A 25,785-nucleotide genomic window follows, 5' to 3' on the forward strand; every position below is an offset into this window, starting at 1 on the left:
CCATTTTTATTGCATTTTGACAGCTAACGTCGTGGGGCCCTATAGTGGCACAAAACAGAGCAATCTTTTGCAGATTGGGCAGCTCGATGGTCTGATTTTGGAGGCTGGTATTATACTAAATTTGAGCGAGACGATGGGCAGAGAAACGGGGACATTGCCATTCGCTCACCCATAATCAGAGCACTAAAACTGCGGAAAGAGAGCCCAAGACCGCCTCGGCGTACCACTGGAGCGTCATTGTTTGGAAAATCGTGATATTTGAAATACTTTCACAGTCACGTCCGTGAATAATAGCTACCTTTCACACGCTTCCCGGATACTGTAGATTCGTTTAAGGACACTATTCTTGCTTCAGCGCGAACGTGGAGGTCTCCACGCGGAAATCTTCCTGTGTAGCCCGTGAGATATTTCCTTGTATCGCGCACGTTATTAGCATGGGCCACAAACCAGCGCCATACAGCGGGTATAGTTGGGGAATCCTACAGAGTTGGCGAAGGCTCTTTCGCGCAGGAGCAGGGAAGCGAGTCATCACCCGTCAAGTGTACTCGCCAGCGTGAGCCGAGGTAGGCGAAACATCGGCCTATCGATCTCGCGGGAAAGCCGCTCCTCCCATCGCAAGTCGCTGCCCCTCGGCCACAAGACTACCGGGGCCAGACGTCGATAAGCTGAACGGCGAGTGCACGGTGTCTCTCGCGATCACCTCTTTCTCCAGTGAGTGGCTACGTATGTTACTTCGCGGTGTACGATGTCATCTGTCCCACGCTGTATCTACTGTCACTCGTACAAGTTCCCTTTCAGTGCGCATATGGCTCCTTTTGACTCCGCGTCGTTACCACAAGACGTAAATCAACACATTTCGCTTTTCTTTCCTTCTGTGAATGTTTTTATGCCCGTTCCTTTATCCCATTTCTAGATAGGTGACGACAGCATTTGCACAGAACGTGCAACGTTTTGTCCCTATTTCATGTAAATAAAAGCTTTATTAAGCTGCGTAGGCTAATTATGGGGTTTCTTATTCTATCTAGTTTCGCTGGTCCTTAATCGTCTTTCAGTGTGAGCACACTCCAGAGGTCTCTCCTGTCGCGTCTAAAGGCAATCTTGTCTATTTTTCTTCTTGCATATTTTTTTTCGTGATGCAATAATCCTGGCAATAATCCTGGCAGTTGTTTTGAAACGAAAGTACTATTTACATATTACCTACCCTGTAGTGTCTTATTCTTAAGATTACACCAACAAAGGGAATAAAACGAGCGCATAAACTACATCATCCTAATTAGAAAAGAAAGAAAAACCGAAATATTTATCTTACTGATTTCAGCAAACAACAAACCGGACATGGATTCGCAAAATACATTTATTATGCTTGAAATTTCTATGCACTTTCGTCACCACTGTAAAAGGCAAGTCTGTTATTACTGCGGTCAGAAACTTGTAGGTACACATGCTACATGTGAGCGGCGGTAATCAGGTGGCACTAGAGTGTCTTATCTGTTCATAATTGTTCATTAATATATCACATTACGTGCCTCCACTACCCATGGTCATCTGTGAAAGCTTTTGACCTTTCGCTTCACTTATGCTACCTACGAATAACTTGTGACTTTGACCTTACTGACAATATCTGCCTACTTAGCACGTCATTATAGCGTCTGTGTATGGGTCAGCTCCCTACCACGGTGATAATCGTCCACGCTGTCAGTCCTCCAAGAGTGACAAGAGCACGATGCAGCTGCCGTGTCTACTTAGTGGCTGTGTCGTCCCGTTGCAACGCACGACGTCGCGGGATCAAATGCCGGCTGCGGCTGCTGCATTTAGATGGAGGCGAAATGGAAAACGCGCATTTAACGTGCATTCGGTGCACGTTAAAGAACCCCAGGTCGTCGAAATTAATTCAGAGTCCCCGGCTACGGCATGCCTCGTAATCGGATCGTGGTTTTGGGCACGTAGAACCACAGAAATTATTGTTAGCTACAACTGCAATCCAACGAGAAGTACGCGCGAATACACAGCACTCGTATACAAAATGTCCCAGCTATCGTGTACCAAGATTTAAAAATATGCAAATGCCACACAGCTGGACAGAACCACGGTGATGTTGGTTGCCGTGGCGCCGAGACACTCAGATTATTTGTTTCATTTCACCTAATTACGCAGTTACTCTTAATTACCTTCTCAAATATTGCAATTACATGCAAAGTGTCAATCAGAAAATTGTAGAGCAGCATGAAAAACTGCCGATACATCTGTGTTGCTCAATACGTGCTACATGAAAGTTTCTTTCCGAGCGTGCAAGTCAGCCGCGAATACATGATAAATTGCCGCGCTACTGGCCGTTTGGTGTATAACGCAACGTGATACAGGCAAAAACTTATCTTTGAGCAAGATAGGTTCTCTTATCGAAATGTTGGCTGGCCTTTCTCAGGCAGTTTATCCTTGCTTATAACCTTTATACCACGTGTGCTGCTTCATCTTTTAGCTCCTTCTTTTTGATCTTGTGTGCCTTTCGGGTTTCATCTAATGTAGTAGTATGTAAAAATATTTAAGTCATTGCAGCCAAGTTTCCTCCTGCATGGCTTTCTAGGGTACTGCTTTAAGAGGTGGAGAAGGCTTGTGCGTCTCGCGTTTTCATTGTCGCCAAACTGTTCGTAAACAAACAAATAAACAAACAAACAGACAAAAAGCCGCATTCAGATGTTGTCGGCATTCAGCACATAAGTGTTCTTTCGCCTGGTAGTGTGCGCCAGCTGCAGAATAAAGGTAACTTTTCCAGAACCGAAAGTACGGTCCTTCGCCAGGAAACCGACAGATGCGGAAAGTATCGGCTGGCTTTTGGAGCGCAGAAAAGTAGCAGACTTCTGCCGGAATCCCGGCTCCAGTGGCGCGTGCCCAGGGCTGTGTAATGCGATTATTCAATATCACGCTGAGCCGGCTTTTGTCCCTCATCGGCTATTCAAAACAGGCTGCACTTCTAATCTAATTTCGGCAGCAACACCGTTCCCAGGGGCCTCACAATGGCGCTCGAGCAAGAGGAGAAAGGCTTAAACATATAGAAGCAAGAATAAAAGAAGAAATAAAGAGGCCCTGGACGTTCCATGCAGCTATAGTCATTGTAGCGTGCTCCGAGGAATTTCCCAGAAGTCTTATTGGGCGTTTTTACCTTTTTTTTATTCTCCGGTGTAACTATTTTGTCGCAGTAACAGAAGTGCGAGAGTGAATCAGAGAAGGCGCAGTAAGGTTTCGATCGGATTGATTTTCTTTAGTGCAATGTTCTTGCGCGCGATTCGTGTTTCCTAGCACAATGCTTCACATGAACTTATTCACGTTCTTCACCATACACTCGACCAGTTGTTTTTTTTTCGTAGCACCCTCGACGAACACCTGCCACGGAAGTTTTTCCATGGTCTGGAACACTTTTTAAGGAAGTAATTGAATTTGGCTTACTCCATTCAGTGATGCCTTCAGGCTTCCAATCGTAAAGTAAAAGTCAGAGAAATGTAATACAAAATAACGTGTTATGCACAACCATAGCATATCCGAGGATGCAGTGCCTGTGGAGATGGCGCGGCAACTTTTCGCCCTAAATTGTTCTCGTTGTTTGTTTTATTTCGCCAGCCACACTGAAACTATCGGGACAACTTCCAGCGACACGAGGTCGACGGGAAAGTCATAGTTTGCGGAAGGCGCTCATTTCCGTTTGGTTCTGATTCAGTAAATCTGGCTGCGTGTCGGGCAAGGATTTAGTTATCGGAAATTGATGGCGGCCTGACACGCAGGTTCGGCAAACTTCTGGCTATCTTCCGGACCACAGCGGGCCGAACAATGAACTGGATTCGCGACGGAGTACTGCGAACAGTCGTGTGCTCATTGAGACAGCGTGGCTTCCAGGGTCGCTCTGTAATGAACCAACTAGGCTTCCGCTTTATTTTTTTCATCGGTGCCGCTTCCTTAATTTCTAACACAATCAGTCAAGTTCCACACAGCGCAGTGACTTCTTTAACATATAGCCAAGTTTCTTTCAGAATCTCTCCTCTCCAACCTGTAACTGTGTTTTTGCTGCAGTATGCGTTGTTGAGTTGTAGTGCGCAGACTAACATGGTTTCTAGCTTCTTCGAGATGGTAGTTAAGGTTTCCCGTATTGACAGTTTAATTAGGCCGGAGTGGGGGTCGGGGCGCAGCTTAGCTCGAACGCTCACTTGTGGACTGCGGTGGGTTGAAGCTGAAAAGTTGAAAGAGGACGAAAGTGTCGTATATGAATATTGTGTACACGTAACTGTGGCGTACTGAGGGGCAGGTAATGCTTTCTGTACGTGATTATTACTGTACAGGAATATTTATGCGACATATGTTCACCGAGTCAAACAAAATGGAAAGCAACCTCTATGTAAAGTCAATTTTCTCCCATCTGAATGAACAGTGGGCGCGGACACTGAAGAATTTCGTGTTTGATCACCGAAACATCGTCTAGAAAACACTCTGCCTAGCTATGAACAAATTTCGAACATGTACAAATGTTCTAAAGCGCATACCCTATACTCCTCGGCAACCGGACAGGCGAGACCGCGCGTGTTCGAACAAGCAAAATGTTATTTTTACGCTGAAGTACAGAAAGAGAAAACATTGCACTGGATGTAAGCTGTTGTTTCTGGGTTCCGTCATTAAAAAAAACGCATTGAATTAGAGTTTCTCAATTTGGGAGCGTTTAATGGTTTCTCCACCACTGATATGCAGAGCGAGATTGTATGCGTAACTGTCATTTCGTACACAGGGACACAACATGAAAGATACAGCTGTGAATGGCGAAGATTCTGGCCATGTTACATAATATATAGAAATGTGGGTCTTTCAAGGGTATACCGCAGTGGGATATGTTCAGTAGCATGGTGCGTTATCCCCGCTGCATAGCGTTTTGGCACTATTTTTATGTGTTTTAATACTGGCTAATTACCTGTTATAAACGCGACGTTAGCTTAGTCACACCGAGCCCATTACCCGCCAGTGAGTACCGGTGTAGGGAAGGCGAGGCAGAGCAAGTCAACGAGGCGCATAGATAGGCCCGCAATGGTTAGTGGACGCATATAGTTGAGGCATGTGTCTCGTAGCACCGGATCCAGATAAGTTACTTCGATGACTATGGAAGTGCTCACATTAGAGAATGTGGTGCGAATAGATCTAGAGCGACACGATGAACTCCTTGGCACTGGTACGCGGTACACATACGCTGTCTTGCTTGCTGAAGGGTTAATGCCACCAATTGTGCCCGACTAAATTGCGACAATCTGCGTCAGCGCCAAGGAGCAGGCTTCGATATTCAGCAACTCATGCTGAAAAGCTCAGGGAGTACGTAGGGGTATACACAGACGGCTTGATATTGCGGGAGCGCAACACCGCAAGTCGCATGGCCACGTTAGCCGGCACATCATATGAACGTCAGCAGCCGATGACTCGACCGGTGGACATCTCCCCGACAGTAGAACTAATATGTCGCTTCAGAGGAGGATAGGCTCACTGCTAGATATAGAGCAGACACCGGTCTACTTTACGGTGAGAACACATCTGTCCAGTGCCTCTTATTCACATGCCCGGTCTGTCGGAGCAAAAAACAAATTCACTATGAATCCTGACGTATTAGCAGAATTGCTGGCATGCTCAACAAGCTAACCATTCTCCATGTGGGAGGCCGCCTCGGCCGTATCATTTGCTGCAACCTACAGCGATATCGGTGGCGCTCAGCGAGAGTGGAGCGAGCCCGCGTCCGCCGCAGCGATCGAGGCATTGCATAAAATGAAGAGGCCGACCACCTCGTGGTTTTATCTCTTATTCAAGGCCGCATCGCCGCTGAGGACTTAACCAAGACTCATCGAGTGCCACGAGCTGAGGCGGTCGTACGGCTTTGTGCTGCTGCTGCGATTTTTGCGTTGGCAGTCTGCTGACCGCTTCAGCCACCACAAACTCGGTCTCTCGGTAACCAGTGCCTGCCTCGACTGCGCCAAACACGAAGGTGCACAGAGCACTTTGATGCCCTCTGCGTCATGTACTCCTTTAGGAATATACGACTCGCCGAGATTGGTGTCCGCTTTCTCTAATGTAGATTGGCGAGACTTTACTGCAGAGTTTGGAGAGCCTATACTTCATGGTCCTTATGAACACCTGGCATCTGGGATTAGAGAATCTCATCATCGCACTGTTGAAAACGGATATATCATAAGATTTCAGTGGCTGTAGGGGCATCATCGGTCCCGAACGAGCTGCCATCCTTCACTCCAGTAACATTCCACCAAGACGCCGGGAATTTATTAGTACTATTTATATAAAAGGTGGATAAACCGAGGAAACATGCGCTCTGTCTTCAACTGCAAGAACTGCGACAGAGACTTCAATACATGCGATGAGGCTGTGTATGAGCTTCATCCGCTTCACCTGCTTATAAGTAGTGCCAGTAGCTGCAACCAGTCGTCATGCACTCCTTTTTGCAAGGGGAGCACATCAAGCTCTACCAATTAATCTCGTGCTTAACGCACACATACCAGCACATGGCATGGACTGAATGACTGCACAGTTTTCAAAAGAGACTGATATTTCTTTCTGAGTTATAGTTTTGCAGCTTTTTAACGAGTCTTTACAATAAGCTACGATTTCCAGCAATTGAAAGGCGGGGAAGCTGATAACTCTTCCTAAACCAGGTGATGCAACGGACACATCGAACTACAGGCCGATCACTTTGACTAGCATCCCGCTTAAGCTTCTTAGCGTTATCTACACCAACCTAATCACTTTTCTCAAGTTGAACAACTTTTTTTCACAGACAGACAGACAGACAGACAACGAACTTTATTTGATCCTGAGGAGCTTCAGCGGAGGCCCCTATCGTGCCAAGCCTGACTACTAACGTTTACTAAAGACTCACTTTCTGCAGCTGATAGGGCCTCTATTATAGATTGCATTTTCTTTTTGCTTCCAGAAAACTTTTATACTGTTTCTCATCGGCTCCTTCTAAAATTAAGCATGTTAAACATTCACCCTCATTATTTGAATTGGATTAAATGTTTAATTAATAGAACCTGGCATGCTGCTGGTAACTTATAACTGCTTATAACTGCTAGTAGTTACCAACACTTATAACTCGCACGTCTGCTCTGTCACTTCTGGCGTAGCTAAATGCTTTTTCTTCAGACCCTTATGATTTGTTATGTACGATTATGGCCTCCACACCTGCTTTTCTTCAACAATCGGGCTATTCGCCGATGATTGTGTCCTTTAGCGCGAAATAACTAACTTGAATGATCGTACTCAACTTCAGTGTGGTCATGATATCATTGCTTTATGATGTTCTCTCTGGCCCATGAAATGAAATGGTTACAAATGCAAAATAATCAGTGTTTCCCGGAATGCAACTCCCGCTACTACCCCAGTTTATACAGCTACAAATTTTCAGTTCTGTTAATTCTTATGAGTACATTGGTGTCCCTGTGGACAGTGAGTGGTTTCATGTAATGCGCATTTTCATTATGTGAAAAACAATGCTATCCACGCTGTTGGTTATTCTGCCCGCTATGGTTGCTCAGTGCGTGTGGTGTTAGGCTGCTGAGCACGAGGCTGCGGGATCGAATCCCGGCCACGGCGGTCGCATTTCGATGGGGGTGATACGGGAAAACACCCGAGTACTTAGATTTAGGTTCACGTTGAAGAACCCTAGGTGGTCCAAATTTCCGGAGTCCTCCACTACGGCGTGCCTCGTAATCAGAAAGTGGTTTTGGCACATAAAACCCCACAATTTATTTGTTAATTTGTTTGTTGGTTATTCTGTCGAAATGTTACTTTAGCTCTCGTATCTTTCAAACTGCTTGATTGCAAAACGGTACTTAGTTCAGCACTCGAGCGCGCTTCATCAAAAATGGAGGAATCATTCCATCCTGTGAAGGTGATGACCCGCGAAGCTGCTACGGTAGTATAATGTTGGTGTAGAGTATTGTTGGTCTGTGTGTATATATATAATATGTAACTGTCGTTTATGCGAAATACAAAAAAAAATAACTGGCGCACACTACGACACACACTACATCATGCATACACAAAGCTACCGCCTAATGGCTTTTATGACGCCGCTCTAAACGCACAGCTACGATGGAGCGCCGTTTATACGCAGGTGGCCGTTAAACTGAGCCTCGACGCGAGCTAAGATTACGGGTTGACCGGAGCGCAGTCCAAAGAAGTGCATGAAACAAAACAAGTGTGTGTGTAACTTGCCATTCAGCATACATAACAAGTTAATTGGCTGAATGAAACTTGGAAGCACTAGAGTTTTATTCTAACGCACAAACATGGGGCTGTCCGCTTCACTCCTGTATAAGCCCATGTATTGAAAGCAGATGGGAATTCCACAATATTTACACAACTTAACTCTGAACTACATCTTGATGAAAAGTAAATGAACCTTGGCGTGATGTTCGATTCGTCTTAGCGGCTAATTGTCATATTTGTTTCGGGGTAGCTTCGATAAAACAAGAGCTACAACCTTATTCAGTAACCATAGATTCTGTAACGTTTACAACTTCACTGTGAACTAACTAATTATGACAAGTAACTGTAAGTCGGCGTAATGATAGTCACCTAAGAGGTTAATTTGAGTGTGACATTTTCCAGATACATTAGATTCAGACCTACAGAGCATTGGGGAGAAAATTGGTTTTGCTGCAAGGCGTTTTCTGTTCGCGGCCACGATATTGCCGGAGGGCAGCCATAGACAGCTTCGCTACAAAACGGGATCCTCACACTTCTGCACTTTTATTCGCACTTGAAAACATTCCAAGCCATGCAGCACAGCAAACTGTTGACAACTATCCTCGGATTGTCAGTATTTCTGCAGCCTTTCCCAGACCTGCATGTACTTTCATTCGTTCCAACCAACCACGTCAACTGAATTGAATCACTCTCCGCCTCCATCCCCAGTAACCCTGATCATACTTTATTCAAAACTGCTATTTTTAACACGCTATGAACTGTCACTGCTGTTAACGCTGGTACTTTTAGCTTTTACCTACATTCTACCTTTTACGAGAAGAATGGCACATTACTAGATGAGTATTTCGTCCTTTTAAGGAAGCAAATTTTAAGCAATTTTCCAGGCTATGTGTCAATTGCAACATTCAGCAAAGGACAAAATTATACCTTTCCGTAGAGCTAGGCTGAGCATCTGTCCGCAGAAAAGCCAATAATTGCCTAGGCTACATGTAGCTGCGTGTACGTCTGCGACATCACTCGAAGAACAAAAATCGAAAGAGAATGATGCTGCACACAGCAGTTGCCTAGCACATTTGTTGCTCTTCGCAGCGACTAGCGTATACTTTGTATCACGTCAACAGTGGCCTCTCAGCGCCGGCGGTCCATTCTTTTGATGGAAGCGTCTTTACCAAGCTGAATCTCAGATCGGGAATCACTTCCGGAACAGCCGTGGTGAGCAGATTAGCGCGCTTGGAACAACAAACGAGGGACCTCTGCCGGGGTCGCGTCTACAGCCTGCCAGATAACGATGCGCTACTCTGATTCTTCCCTCGCTTTTCCTCTGTTTCCTCGCATCGGTGTAGCACGTTCATCTCTGCCTCCGTAGCTCTGAGCCGCACAAGGCTCGTATTGCCTGCCACGAAGCTTTCCCCGCCGTCCCAGGGGTGAGCTGCTAAGGAAATGATTAATGGAGGCAACGTCAGTTTCTGAGCACTGTCTGGGGGCGCTGTTTTTTGCCCTGTGTCCGCGCCTTCTTTTCATCGTTCCTGTCTCTCGTGTGTACACGTGTGGGTTCATGCTACAAATATTGGGCTAAGTCTTAGCGCAGCTTCGGAGATCACGAGAACGACTTGGATGGATGCACCGACAGCAAAACACGACGCCATATTCTCTTCCCGCTATATACTAATGACCTCTTGTTTTCCAGCTCTTTGCTACGTGGCACTCTTTCACTGGGTGATTTCATGGCAGCAGTCAAATATTACTCGAAAATGGAATGCCGCGAATCTTCCGTTTCAGGTTCGGCTTCGACGGGTATAGTAAGCGCTAGATGGCAAATTGGCGGAAATTGTCGTAAGCAAATATGGCTCTACCATCTGCCCATTGTCTGTACGCTTTTCATAGTCTACTTTGGTATATTGTGACTCTGTACTTTTTGCCATACGAAGTTGATGTAATCTCTATCGACACAACTTGTTAACACATCTATTTCCTTGAGCTAAACTTTAGTCGATAGCTCTATCTTGTTTGCAGAAAATCTGTAGGTATTAGTTTTTTTAATCAATATATGGGGTTTTACGTGCCAAAACCACTTTCTGATTATGAGGCACGCCGTAGCGGGGGACTCCGGAAATTTTGACCACCTGGGGTTCTTTAACGTGCACCTAAATCTAAGTACACGGGTGTTTTCGCATTTCGCCCCCATCGAAATGCGGCCGCCGTGGCCGGGATTTGATCCCGCGACCTCGTGATCAGCAGCCTAACACCATAGCCACTGAGCAACCACGGCGGGTATTAGTTTTTTTTTTTTTAGCTGGTGAATATTGTAAGTCCATAAGTCCCCAGGAAATCTACGAGAAATATAGATTTCACATAAAAAAACTCAATACTCATAAGGATGACCAGCTAAACTGTATTTGTGGGCCCCTCAATGGCGAACTGCACCACCGCCGTGGGTCGGGATCGGCCCACGTATAAAAAATTGTTGGTCTACGCGCAGACGTGATCCGCCAGATCCTTGCCATAGACAGCTTCGCTGTAAAATATCCATGAAGATGATAGGCAGCGTAAATAAATTGACTACGTTTCGTGTTATCTGCCGAGTTTTTCTCCCTTGGTTAGAAATCAATTGCTCCTTCTCTAACGCAAACAGCTACGGCAGTTACTTTGGCAATACCAGAATCTTAGGGCAAATAACATGCTCCTTCATCACTGTTTTAAAGTGAAGCTTTCTTGCCTACTTTCCGGACTTTCCCGTGGTTGCCTGGCTGCTAGCTGTTGCGTTGGTGGCTGTGTCGGCGGCTGTATTTTGTTAGGTCCATGTACAAAAGATTCATGAAAGTGCCCGCAAAGTGTATTTATATTATATAAACCTAGTATGCTGACAAAATATCAGCACCTCTTTTGCGTGCGTATCAGATAAAGGAATACCTTTCTAAATATAGCCTGGACTGATATGTCGTCTCACAGGCGTATCCTAAACGTACATACCTGTTAATAAAATGGTGAATGATATTTAAAAGACTCTTTCATATACTTTCCCTGATCAACCATTCGGTATGTGCGACTGGGGGTGTGCCCCTTGTTGCCCAGTATGTCGCACTGAGACAGGAGAGGTACAAAGACCCAAAAATGCTGCTTGCTGCGCCCACACTGGTAATCACAATTCTTCCCTCAAGAACCATCGTACATTGCCGTCATCCTTGTGACATCCCTGCTTTTACATCTACCTTGCTTGTTTTCTGTGTTTACTGTGTTACTGTGTTACTGTGTTTACTGTGCAGCAGAAAGGACAGGCACGCTTCCTCAGCAGATACCGAAATCCGCAGTGCTAGTGTTTGCAGCATAGCAGAGGGTGGATGTGGTGTCCATGTAGTACTCGTACTTCGTAGTAGTAGGAGTACTACTTGTTTCTCCTACTACTAGTGTAGCAGGAATACTATTTTCCCAGCATTACCGTAAAACGCTTGAAAATTCGTAGTAGCGGTGGTAAAGATCCGGAGTAGTAACTGTAGCAGTAGAAGTCCTTTTCTGCTAATCACAAATTGAAAGAAGTCGTCCTGTGCCGGATAAGTGTCGGAGACGCTTCCTTAGAACAAAAGCGATCGCGCCGCATGCCTGCGGGTGACAACTTAGAAGGACAAATTAACAGACGAAGGAACCCTCGTACGATCCCTGTTTACACATTGTGACACATAATTACGGTGCAAGTTGACGCCATGCGCGCTTGGTCGTTGCCTCTTTGAGGTGTCTCAGTTGGCACACTCGTAGGATACGTCATGCTTTCTTCCACAGAAAGTGACCACGATCCAAGATTTTTGCTATAATACAAAGAAGCTTTCAAGGCAACAGACTTTCAGAGACCTGAATTGTCAGTGTGCCTACACTATAGTCACTCATGACATGTGAACATGAGCGACCAGCCATGTACTCACAAGATAAGTGCGTAAAATGAAAATTCGGCACAGACACCTATGACTGCCTACGTGGGGAAATGAGAAAGCATTATGCCCTTTGCAGATGTCGAAACGTCATGAACGCGCTCATTTTATACTCATGAAGCGGCGCCTCCCCAATGGCTGAGCCGTCGCGTGCCCAATGATGCACGAACTATGCCGCACCTTTAGACAGTCTGATGTCTGTGACCCGATGTGCGCAATGACGTACGCACTAGGCACTACTTTAGACAGCCAGAAACGTGGACCCATCGTGGCCTCGGGGAAGAGTGCTCGTCTCGCACCTTGGATGCTCGGGTTCGATTCACACCCAGACCGAAATGTGTCAAATTTTCTTTTCAAAACCACTAATTTGCATTGTTTACAGGAACCTCCCATATAACCTTGATGTCAATTCGAGTCGTCTTACGGCAATGCTGCATACTTCTACTCCCCAATAGGTTCGTCGTTTCCGTGGTTCAAAATAAGGGCTGATCCTAGAGGTGATGCAATAGCGAACTGAACCGTGGTGGAGGTGTGAAGCAAGCTTCAAATACTCCCCGCCCCCCTAATAATTATGAGAAGAAATAATTATAAATGAAAAAAACTGGTGGACGCCTAAGCTTCGCGGTTAAGAGTGAAACGCGATGCACTGAAAGATCCCTGACTGCTTCTGGCGCATCTGTAATCTAACCGTAATGTTTACCAAGGTACGCTGGCGGCGAACGCTATGCACGAAGACGAGCTCTATAGTGGAAAAGCCGCCTCTTGCCTGAGCCGATCATGTGGTATTGTTTCGCACGGTTAATAATCGAGCCTGAGAAGATTTAACGTAAAAGGCATCCACAGTCGGTTTTTTTTGTTTCATCACATTTGTTTTTGCGCTATCATTCTCAAAATTCCGAAGAGTTACTTTGTACGGAATGTAAGAGAAGACATGAACAACTTTTGTGAAATAGGAACAGCTTTAGTGTCGGATATATATATATATGTATATATATATATATATGTATATATATATATATATATATATATATATATATATATATATATAACCTTACTGAGCCCAACGGTCTATAATCTAACACTCATCGAACTTGACGACATTTTGCTATGCACAGCACATCTGTATTTGGACGTCGGGTGTGAGGCAACTTCAGCTTCGGGCGCTGCTTCAGAAGGCAGGCACTTTACGCCAGCCTACCTTCGGGAACAAGGACTGCAAGTATCATCCGAAAAGCGTGCAGGGGTGGCATTTACCAGGAAACTAATGTCTCGGTACGGGATGTACGCCGACGGACAGCTGATCTCGCGCAGCACATGTCACAGTTTTTCGGCGGTGGTTATTGGCAGAAATATCTCCTGGACCACTCATGTGAATTATGCGAAAAAAAATGACCAATGGGAATTTGCAATATGTTTAGGTTCATAGCAGGAGACACCTGGGGAATGGTAATAGATTCTAAGTTGCAAACTGTACAGGGTCCTCGTTATTGGTTTCCTGTAGTACAGCCTACCGGTCATCTCCAGCACCTGCAGATCTACCCTGAATACAACGCAAAGCATCCAAGCCCCACCCTCATGTTATGCCTTGGTCTACAGCGGAAAGCGTCAATAACAAAAGTTACTGCAATCGCTCCAGACAGACTATAAGAACGCGCATTACCATTTAAACAGTGCCTGCGCACGTAAGACACTTCGCCCACACCTCTACCCGCCACCTCACAAATCTCCCTGTAGAAAGGCCCCACAAAAATTAAGTGCAACGGTATTCGCGCACCTTGCCTCTCTTGCGTCAGGGTACGCACGTGCTGCAAGACAGTTTTCTCCATGCCCTGTGAACAGTGCTAAACCTCACAATCTCAGTACTCCAGAAAAAGTCGGGACTTGCCATCTTATGCACTAGATCAACTTTACTCTTCTAGTACGAGAAATACAGCGACTGCGCATACGTCTATATTGATGGCCCAACTACACCAACCAGTGCCGGTGGCGCTGTAGTTGAACCGTTCGGTTATTTCCCTTGTTGATATAAGAACTCCCATATCACTACGTCTACAGCTCCAGAGTTGGCGGCTCCCCGCGGTGCAATTCATGTGATCAATACGGAGGGTCCTGAAAAATGGACAGTCTTCTGAGATTCAAGGCCGGCCTTACAATGTGTACAGTCATATCTTTGATATAGAACTCACGATCCACGTACGTGTGACATTATAGAACTCCTCCATCACTTGAGAGAAAAAAGCCATGATGTCGCTTTTCAATGGTACCAAGAGTTGCGCTCTAAAAAATAGAGTGGGGCAAACGTGCGAGTCACTTCTTGGAAAGAGGTCAGCGTTCTTTCTATTTTTTGGTTTTGCTAGTTCTGATGAAGCAGGGAATAAGGAATGCTTTTATTCTATAACATTAGCATTCGGCAAGAGATTTCTAAACACATTTTTGCGACTGTTCACCGCTAATCGGGATTGTATGTTGTAAAGTTGTAGACCTAATGTGAAATTTTATTTCCTCTGCAATACCTTGGGCGGCTTGAGCTCTACTATTTCACTCAATATGAGCTACAGTGCACGACCGTTCTACCAGGCACTCGCGCTTTGTAGCTCCTACTGAGCGCGATAGTACTTCACCATTCCCAAATAACGAAGAAGGCTGATGAAGAGTCAATGGCGTTGAAGTATATGATATTGCTGTTATAGCAGTAGATGTATAGACTGACATCCCATGCGTATTTATGCCAAATGTTGTACTACGCTTACCGGCTCTATAGTTGCCGTTCTAGTTCTAGCTTAAGAGATTACAATTAACTTTAAATGATCATCGACGACGACAGAAAATGAGCACATAAGCTGGTCGTTTTCCGACTGGAAACCAGCAATTGCGTGTCTCGTATATCTCCTGTACGGCACAGAACAAATGCAGGTGCTGAGAAAGAACACCTTTAGAAACGAAAGCGCAGTTTGTGCATATTGCTGGCGGATGCACATGCGAAACAAGGCTGTTCTTTTTTTCACTTGTAGCCAGTAAGTGAAATCCCGACGATACGGAAGAGCCTACACACCATCGCGTGCATTTATGGTATCATGGCTCACATATTCATTATTTCGATAATATGCACGTACTTCCCTGTTTTTTTTTAATATGCCCGATTAGAAACATTTAAAGGAGAAGGATGCCATGCCACTATAAGCAATGAGGCCTTCAAGCCACAAGATCATTGGAGTTTTATTCAAGGTACACTGAAACTAGCATCCAAGACCTACTGATATTTATAGCACTCAAAGCAGCCAGAATTTCTTATATGACCGTTTATGGTGTTCACCAAATTTCCGAAATTAAAAAGCTAGTGAAATCTTGTGGGCGCAGCAAATTCTGGGAAAGAGGTGTCGTTATATGTGTACAAAAGATAACGGCACCCCGTGTCATATCTCTCAGTGGTTTACAATGTGTTTCATTTCTAACCTGATATTTTACGCACGATCAACGAAAACAAATGAAAATATTCTCCTGCTATTGACGGTTGTGAAGGGCTAAACAAGAACAAAAGCCTGTAGGTCTCAGAATCCTAAGACAGGATAACAAGAATGCTATGACAGTAACACAATACCATAACATGCGATGGATATGAGAGCACATACATATGAGAAAGAGAAATGGTAGCTAGGCCTATGCTGCTGAAAAAAGCAGTCGTAAATCAAGGCGCGAAGGATAGACGTGCGGAGCGAAATAAACCGGACACCACTCGGATAGTGCTACAGTGCCTACGTAAACACATGGTAGAATTCGATCGTGAAAGAAAGAGCCGCAAAGAAGAAAACAAACTAGAAGCGCAGGGATATATCTATGTTCCAAAAAAAAGCGGTGTGGCCGGGTATCTGTGATTTGCAACTGGAGGAGCAGCTGTCCTAGGAGATCGATGCTGTGATGCTTGGCGTTGCCTCACGGCGCGAGAACGACAGATGGGCGACGTCTCCTTTCTCTCCCAGTCTATTTGCTTGTGAAGTCTCCGGCTACCCTCTGGAGGATTCTTAAATAATGTTCACACTCGGAACAGATGAGGTGCAGTCTTGCAGCCATCGAACTGCCAGCTTATCCGTAGATTGGGCCAGCGTTAGCTACTCGTTCGTGTTGCCGATTTTGTCTTTATTCATTTAAAAGACAGCGTCGCGAGCTGGCAGGAAGAGGACTGAACGCCATAACTTGCACGTTAGTTTCGCCCGAAAGGCGAAGCATTGATTGCTATAGAAAATTAGGGGACAGCTATACGATGCAAGGATATTGGTTTTATTGTCTGTATAAAGTTGTAAACATAAGCACAATAACTAAATTAACAAGCATGCTGTCACGTGCGCACAAGCCAACGCGAACACTTCTCACTCGATGGCTGCGGAAACTCGCTGTCTACGAAGCCAATAGCAACGCTTGCGGGACGCCAAAAGAAAATGAGCACCCTCGATTAAGTAACCGTTAGGTTTCTGGCCTTCCACTACAATAGTTTGGCGAGCTGATGACCTATTCTGTCGTTCCAGAATAGGGCACACATATGGCACTTACTATTTTCTGTTGACTGGTAATGAGCCTCGCACCTGTGGTAGATGCGATTAGCGGCTAACCATCCTCCATGTCCTCCTGGAGTTTCGGGAGGGCGAAACAGAGAGAAAGAAACATTTTCCTCTACATACCGCTATTATGTACCCCTCCATTATGTCCCCCTCCAAGAAGCAGTTCTGCTTCGTGGGGCAGAACTGCTTTTTAACACCAAAGGAGCTCTAAGTTTTTTGAGTGACGTTGTATTACATGTTATCAGCCCAAGGAGTTCTTTCTATCTCTCCCTCTCTTTCACCAGAAGATGGCGCTGCGATAGTGGTATACGGTATAGGACGGGCCTTCAGGCACTTGGGCTCCAAGGGCTGTCAAGGTCATTCCGCTTGTTCCCCTTCTTACCACTGATTTAATAATATAGGTATCTTTCGCGTTCACAGTATACATCACCAGTCATCGCTATAATCTTATTACATATACATTTTACGCACTTCACAGTGACTGTTTTTAAGGCCATTTTACAGCCACATCACATCTATATATCACAGTTCACTACTACATTGCTAACACATTAACACTAGCCTGGAAGACTTTGGCAATACTTGCCCTTTGCGCTATAACACCCCACATGTCATCATCTTACCCGCTACTCCTCTGTTAGGCAGACAGCACAAATAAAAGATGGCTGCGTCAAACGAACAAGCGATCAAAAAAGACAGAGACAGCACATAACAGATATAGGCCGGCCTAAACAAACAGATAACTGGCGATATCAAATTGCAACAGAGAATGTAAGTAATGGTCCGAAAGCCTTAAGACTGCGCTCACGTAAAGTTCAAATTAGCACATTGTGGGTCACAACACATATAATTTGCACAGCGCGTAGTACAATTTAGAAATGCAGAGCAGTCACATCAATTTCACCTGTGTTTTAAGGAAGCGCCATATACAGCACAATATACACAAGGTTACACCACAGGTTGCAACGAAATGAAGAAAACTTCACAAAAACCCTAAAAAGGGAGAACATGTTACGACGCTCTAGTAATTATCCGCAGTTCTTGTTGCTTCCGAAAATTGTTTTAGGGCGTAGAATGCGCGAGCTTTCGCACTTCAATCTTTGGATACGGACCTTATATATATATATATATATATATATATATATATATATATATATATATATATATATATATATATATATATACTAGAAGAAAGGGGGTTAACCGAGGGACCCGATTTTATTAGTCATATCATAAGAAGCCAAAAAACACTGACACCAAGGACAACATAGGGGAAATTACTTGGGCTTAATAAATGAAATAAAGAAGCGATAACCCACAACCTTCGCGAAATGCGAAGGTTGTGAGTTCGGTTCCCACCTGCGGCAAGTTGTTTTTTCATCCACTTTAATTTCCATTAACTTATTGTTTCTTTATTTCATTTATTAAGCCCAAGTAATTTCCCCTATGTTGTCCTTGGTGTCAGTGTTTGTTGGCTTCTTATGATATGACTAATAAAATCGGTCCCCTCGGTTAACACCCTTTCTTCTAGTTTTTTACATGAAGTTTAGCGTTTGACGGAAGCCCGTCCTGTGATTTTACCATTCAGATTTTACCTGTGAACAAGGCTCCCGTGTGGGAGCCGAAACGTCTTCTTTTCTTTGAAATCTGTATTTGGTCGGCGAAGTGCCCCGGGTTTTTGTTTGCCTTTTAACCAAGTTTATTACATAACGAGGGTCCCGAATCCCGCAACATTGACGCCTTCACGTAGCATACGTGGGTTTTGTGACCACTTGCCTTCACCCAAAAATCACGTTCTCGTGACGCCTGCGACAAAAAAGGACGTTCCACGTCCGCCGCCAAGGTCTGTGAGTGGTGGCGCTGGCTAACACTCCCAGGATTCTACTAGGACACATAAATACCCAAGAAAGTGGATGGGAAAACGTTGCCGTGGTAGCTCAATTGGTAGAGCATCGCACTCGAAATGCGAAGGTTGTGGGTTCGGTTCCCACCTGCGGCAAGTTGTATTTTCATCCACTTTAATTTTCATTAACTTATCGTTTCTTGATTTCATTTATTATGCACAAGTAATTTCCCCTATGTTGTCCTTGGTGTCAGTGTTTGTTGGCTTCTTATGATATGACTCTATATATATATATATATATATATATATATATATATATATATATATATATATATATATATATATATATATATATATATATATATATATATATACTTTTCAAATAAGGGTAGTGGTTTCTCCAGAGTACACAATTTATCGCTTATTGTTAATTGTTCAATGCAGAGCGTGAACACCCCTGAGCAGGAGGGGTTCAATATCTTCTGACTCTAAGTAGTTGCAGGCCGCCACTCCTTTCTCTTCATATTACAGAAAAAAAAAAAAAAAACGCCCGAAAGACGAAGCATTGAGTGCCATAGCAAATTATTAGATAGCCGTGTGCAGTAACGTTAGTAGATTTATAAGCTTTATAAAGTGCGGTAAGCATTCAATTTTTAAATTAGCAAGCATGGTATCACGCACGCACAGGCAAAAGTGAAGACATCTCAAACGGTGACCGCGGACACTCGCTGTCAATACTTTGGTGTGATGAAGGTCGGCCGCAGCGGCGAGAGAAATGTGGTCTTTTCGGCTTCAAAGAAGCTATCGAGGCTCTGTGCTCGCATTTCTTCGAGAAGTACTAAGCTTGTGTGCGAATATATGAGATACTTCTGAGCTGCGATAGAATGTATATTGACCACTCTCGACACTTCACAAATAACCTCTTAAGAGAACACCGTTTATACATTGTGGCTCGTGTTTCTGCGTGCTGCGGTTTGATAACATGCGGCTGCTAGGAAAGAGCCCTCTATTATGCGCTGGCTTGAGAATTGCTAGGAGTCTTTAATATAAAAAAAATATAATACCCGCATTAGCGTCCCGTCAGTTTCACTTCACAAAAGCGAATTCAACTTTGGCTCGCTCATAGTTTCTTTTGCTTGTGATAGCTTCTCTTGCTACTTCAGCTCTTTTCCGAGTATTCCTGCACATGCGGCGAATATAATTGTCATGCGCATGTATCTTCTGTGTCTATATATGAGATACTTCCTAGAATAAAATTAGTTGCGGATTTGGCGCTCTTTCTGCCTCCTCTTATTTCTTCCCTTGATATTATTCTTGCCTCGCACATCCTTGTCAAACTAAATAATAACGTTTGAGAGTCGTTCAAGATAAGCCATTTGACTGGGTGTGGATCAGGGGATATGAAGGTCAAAGCTGACATTACGGCGTTAAAGTTCTGTTCTAGTCGTGGAAGTGGCGCTTTATAATTTTAACGCTCTCTGTTCTCTCGTAGAGGGTATGTAGAATGTAGGTATTGAAGTATGGGTTTGACATGAGCCATCTGCGTAAACCTTAATGTAATCCCTGTTGTAATAGTAGATTCATGCCGCAGTGTTATTTGCTTTTCAGCTATTTCTGGTTGATCACATTTAAGAATGGCCCAGCACACTGGTTGAAAGCACTCGAATTGATAGCAGTCGTGGAGGATGCTAGCTTCCGGTGGCCGAAACCTAATCCCCGAGACAATGCCTCTGCATTTTCATATGGTCGCTAGTACATGTGCACCATTCCTGTGATTTAATTTGTGAAGAAGCCGGTGATAGGCATATGGCGCTGACAAACGAAAGTAATAGCGGTACGTCTCAAGAAATTCTAGTGCCGGAAAGCAAGGTTGGCATTGCCTCTGCAATTACTAACCAGCAGCTGCTATAAGTGGTACTCCAAGACACACACGCAAGAAGGTGTTAGAGCTTCATCCGAGGAGCAGGCCAGATTGTGACGGACGAGCGCGAACACGCTATTCTTTGCCACATGACTGCGTTGTGCACGAGAAGCAATGATGGTGTTGAGCAGCCCCATTTTGTTACGGCAATGCACCGCAGAACATTTACAACCGCGTTAACGTTCTGTTCCATGTATATTACTTGCGGTACTCACGTATAGTCCTCTGTCAAAGGCAGCTCCTAAGATATTGGGTAGCGCAACATTAATCAGAGGTTTCTCATTCATTACTATAGCTTAAACATTTTCAGTTTACTTTTCTCGCGGATGGGAGAACTGCGGTCTTTTCACGTGAGAGAGCCATGCCTCGACTACTTAAATGTTCCTTGATGGCATGTAGCCCTTGTGGCAGACCCTGCTATATTAGGTGAATATATTTGAGCTTGAAATCCATAATACCCAGATTGTCTGCGTAAATTGAGTAGCTGAGGGAGCCAAGCAAGGCAATAGGGAACTGAGATATAAGACTATTCTCGCACTTTTGTCCGGCCAGCGCGCACAAATGGCGATCATGTCAGTGTACGACGGCGATAATCCCTCGCGTCAGTTACGCTCCCAGCGAGTCTTCTCCCTAATTGCACTAGCGCATTCCTTCTGCAAGTAAAGCCGAAGTTGATCATTCTTGCAGTAGGTTTATTCCTCACGAAAAATTCCATCCGCTAGTAACTCTGCCTCTTCTGTCAAGATGCAGAAAATACCACGGCGCTCGCTTATCAAAGTCATAACGTCAAAGCGGAAACACTTAGCTGTGAATCCGCTGGCCAGATTTCTCTCACAAGAATACCAATGTCAAAAAGTTAAGCGAAATGAATACCTGCTCTTTCGGGTAACTTGTTCGCTCATGCTACGTCACTTCATACGTTACTCATCTTTTTGGGGGAATTCAGAGCCTTCGGCCTAAGATTCTTCTGCGAACCTAATTCCACCAAATATACTAACCCTACATAAACTTAGGAGCCACTAAATCCTAAAAGTCAACCACTGGCATTTGAAAGAAAAGCTCGGAGGCATCACGCAAACGTTGTGACAAATGAGTAAAGGCGTTCTGATGAATATCCCTGAAGATTTCCTTTCATTTCGCAATTTCAAGACATTGGGACCTTTGGGTTGCTCTTGTCGCGGTGTGTTTGGTGCTTCAAGGAGGAACATGCAAATGCTCAGCACAAGCAAATAAGCGAGGCAGAAACTGCTGCGATATTTTGCTAGGCTGACGCACTACTTGGTTAAAGAGCAGCCTTTTATTTATGACTGTTTAAAAAAGAAAGTGCGTTTCACTTGTCGCTCATGGGTCGTCGGATGTGAGCTTAGTAGCAGAGTTTGAGAAGTACGCCTTTTCATCTGTCATTCTTTCGCTCAGTGTAAAAGCTGAAAAAGAATAACAGATGATAGTTTACGCCATATTTTGACAGCTGCATTTTCTGGCCTAGACCTTAAGCGTAGTAGGAAATCAAGCAAAAAAAAAACGTAAATATTTTTATTACTTTTTTGCTATAATTTTTTGCCACAACAAATTATTGCTGTTCAAAGTATTCGACAGGTAATAACTGATAGCGGTGGAACATTGCGGATAGCACTGGGCTACGCACCTAATACTGAAGTGTAGAATATGCAGCGAGTCCCAGCTATCATGCATCGCATTTTTTACAAAAGATGGGTGATTCTACGCAACAACTACCAAGTGCATGTTGTTCACCGTACAGTATAACAGCCGGCAGTAATCTTTTAGCTGCGTAAGCTGTTACGGGCTTATTGCGATAGCTGTTTCCGCTGGCGATGTTGTCCCCCGGCGCCAGCATTCGTGGCAGCTACCACTATGGATGATTGGCAAAAAAAAAATGGGCGAATTGTCTTGAGCAAGAAAAAGGGGGTTGAGGAGATGTATGTAAAAATGGTATAATGAAAAAAAAAACGCGTATGGCATGACACTTGAGAAAACCTGCGAAAAAGTTAAGACGCAAACACGACAGAAAGAAGAAAGACAACAACGCAGCCTTATGGTGTCTCTTTTTTCGGTCGTGTTTGCTTCTCGTTTGTTTTCGCTGGTTTTCTCAAGTGTCAGCATGAACCAACAGACCCAGCAAGCAGCACTTCTAATCTATAGCATACTTCATCAAGTCAAGCAGGCTAGCTGACTGCCACCGTCCCGTTCCAAACGGAATGCCATTACATCTCTGTCACCATCATTAGTATAATATTGTGCCATTTGTCACTCCATGTGACATGCGCGCCGCGTCGCCTCCAGGGTCAATTCGCATGGTTGCGAAGGCGAGGAATGAATGCGTTTCCAAATAAATAAGCAGCCACATAAATTATGGCCGTGCGATTAAGCGCGACTATATCTTGGGGGCAATTCGCTAGTTGAGCAAAATTATGCATCCAATAAGTCACAATTGAAACATTTCAAAATGTAAGGACTATGTCATTAGAATAGAAAAATATGGCTTTCATCGACGAACAATTATGAGTACGAAACCATGCAGAATTTCCGAAGTTTGTTCGTGGAGGTGCGTTCTGAGACACGTTGAGATTGTGTACAGTATTTAACACTCTCATGTTGCCAAAACTCGCTTGTGCGCTGCCATGAAAAGTAATGACAATATGTATAGCAGTAAACGCATAAGATTTTACCAGTAACTTCATTTTTAACTGCGTTTTCGCTAGATATGTTTTAGCTGTGTTGAGATGACCGCCCACTTGTTACCCAAGGACGACGTTGGAAAAGGGCCAAGGAAATTCAAGCCGACGCGGAAAGAAGGTTCACTTTGCAAGTCTGTCGGCTGAAGGTATACCCAACGGGGAACAAAGGACGTTTGTTGAGGCGTGGACAGAGCTCGCAAGCCGCGACGTAGCGTCGCACAGAGCGGTAAAGCCCAGAATACAAGGAACGTCTGCGAACGTGATCGTAAGTACGGGAAACACTTAAATGCTAGGGAAACACCTAAATGCTAAATGCTGCGGAAGAACGAAAAGTTCAGCCCCATCGGGTCGAATGCTGTGCTCATATAAGATGTTATCTTATAGTAGGAGCAGGCGGACATAACGGTCGTGCTTGTCCGAGATGAGTCGATTGATAATGCATCGTAAAGACGGGTAGCAACACTGTCGGATGGCGACGTTGATGAATTCGCTGATCGACAAAACGCAGGCATCAGCAGCGAGTTCTTTGGCGCCGAGTGAATCTACGAGATAGCGGGAGAGACAGTCGATATCCTGATGGCAGCCGCCTCGATTTAAAGGGGATAGAAAATGTGTACTCTCGTAAAGACCAGCGTCAAAGACAGCCTGTTGGGTCTTTGAGTGAGGACAACCAACATAAAACGTGGTGCTCTGTGACTACAGAAAAAGGTCGGCCGAACAGGTAAGAGTAGAAAGGTAGAGTAGAAGGTAAGGTAAGGGTAAGTTAAGGGTAGAAGCAATGGCGATGGCCCAAACGAGGGCAAGGCACTCGCGCACGGTTATTAATTCCTCTTTGAGGCTGAGAAAAGGAGGCTAGCGTAGGCGATTATGCGATTTGCATCCGTTGATGTGGGGAAAAGGCAGCGCCACTGTCGGGCCCACTTGGATCAATGGGAACTACCATGTACGCAGACGGATCAAAATGGTCCAAGATTGGTGGATTTATGAGGCGAGCAGTAAGCGTTGGAAATGCCTCAGCTTGTTAGCGCCGCCAACAGAAACTAATGTCCTTCTTAAGAAGCACGATGAGAGTACGAGCGACCTCGGGAAAGTACGTAAGGAAGCGTCCAAAGTGTGAACAGAGCCACCATTGAAACTTTCGATGAAGAGAAGCTGGCGATTCGCTGAGAGCATGTGTTTTGTCAGTGTCAGGCTGTATACCAGAAGCCCGGCTCCGAAGGCTGCGTACAATCGGAGCAAATCCCTGCCTGCCTCCACTACTGGGCTTTACACATTCTATGCAGTGTTGGTTCATTGTTAGAGTAATTAAAAAATCATGAGAATTACGTTAACAAAAGCTGACACCCAACATAGACGTTAGTGGCGCAGAATTTGAACACATCAGAAGTGACAATCTGCGCTCGCGCTCCTAATAAGTATACTTGTGATATACTGTATTAATATTCTGACATAAGCTTGTTACATTTATTTTACCTGGTCTCCCTCGTATTTTACAACGTTTAAGTGGTGCATGTGAGCTCTAACAAGAGCCTTTTCGGAAGAATTATCTTTATTTAATAAAACAAGGACAATACAAACAGATCGTGTTGCATTAGAACGAAGAGAGACAAGAATATTGTAACAGTAACCGTATTGTATGAATTCCCAGAAACACTTACTTATACAGACATAGATAGAAGCTGCTTCTGGATCAGGACACCGGGCAAATGCATTATTCTAGCCGAGTGAACGCGACAGATACTGCCGTCTGCACTTTCTCGCAAAAAGGACCAGAGAGCACGCTGTGAAGTCAAGCCCGTCGCGCGGAGCATTTAAGTATCTCGAGGGAGCATTAGATATGGATGAGCAGTGCGGTCCCACAGTCGTGAATTTCAATTTCGGGGGAACGTAAAGGCAAATCTGATGCCATTTCTTGCCCGCTCAACTTCTGTTACTTTCGAAGTCTCGTGTAAGCTTTTCTTTCAGCTTGATGTTGCTGATACATAACGAACGAAAACAAAAGAAGCCATGAAACATTTCCGGGCCGATTACTTAGAAGAAAACGAAATGGCAAGCACGTAAATAAAAAAAAAATTCCCATCGCCTTGAAGATTGCATGGACGAACCAAGACTGTGGGCTTGACATGCGGAAGAATTACAAAAACGATTTTCTGTGGCTCAGCAGCGGCGGGCGATAGTCTTAGGCATTTCTGTTCAGTGAATTATATACGAAGTTTAACGCGTGCGTTGCAGTGGTATGGTCTCGGTGTCGCTGAACAAATGGAAGAAAGTCTGGACTGGAAGTGGGTGAACAGGACGGTTTAGTTTTCTATGTGCTTTCTTGAAAAGGGAGATTTAAAGCAATAATGCGTTTGTCTGCATAAATGTCTCTTGCTTACTTTATAGGCCTGTGAACGTCTACGTAGTGCGAACGAGCGAGTGCGCTCAACGCGCCCACAGTAAAGAAAGAACAAAGGGGTCATCACGTATTTTTTGCATTTAGATCTGTCGGTATGCTAATGCTAGAGTTGGCGAGTATGTTTTGTTGGTGTGCGCGGGCATAAGGTAGGCCTTGACTTAACTGCACGCCATTTTTGTTCTGATCTTGAATGATTACCTCAGATACTGCATAAAG

The 25,785-nt window shown here is 44.6% G+C and overlaps 1 long non-coding RNA gene and 1 other non-coding gene across 7 annotated transcripts in view; both read left to right on the forward strand.

Moving 5' to 3' along the window:
• Positions 1 to 25,785, forward strand: part of LOC135902085 (uncharacterized) — a 414,660-nt gene that overhangs the window by 5,086 nt on the left and 383,789 nt on the right. The gene's annotated exons all lie outside the window — the stretch shown is intronic.
• TRNAS-CGA (transfer RNA serine (anticodon CGA)) lies at positions 18,638 to 18,710 on the forward strand. Its single transcript has one exon. It is a non-coding gene; the product is annotated as a tRNA-Ser (tRNA).

Source organism: Dermacentor albipictus, chromosome 4 (genome assembly GCF_038994185.2).
Source record: "Dermacentor albipictus isolate Rhodes 1998 colony chromosome 4, USDA_Dalb.pri_finalv2, whole genome shotgun sequence".
NCBI classification, from domain to species: Eukaryota; Metazoa; Arthropoda; class Arachnida; order Ixodida; family Ixodidae; genus Dermacentor; species Dermacentor albipictus.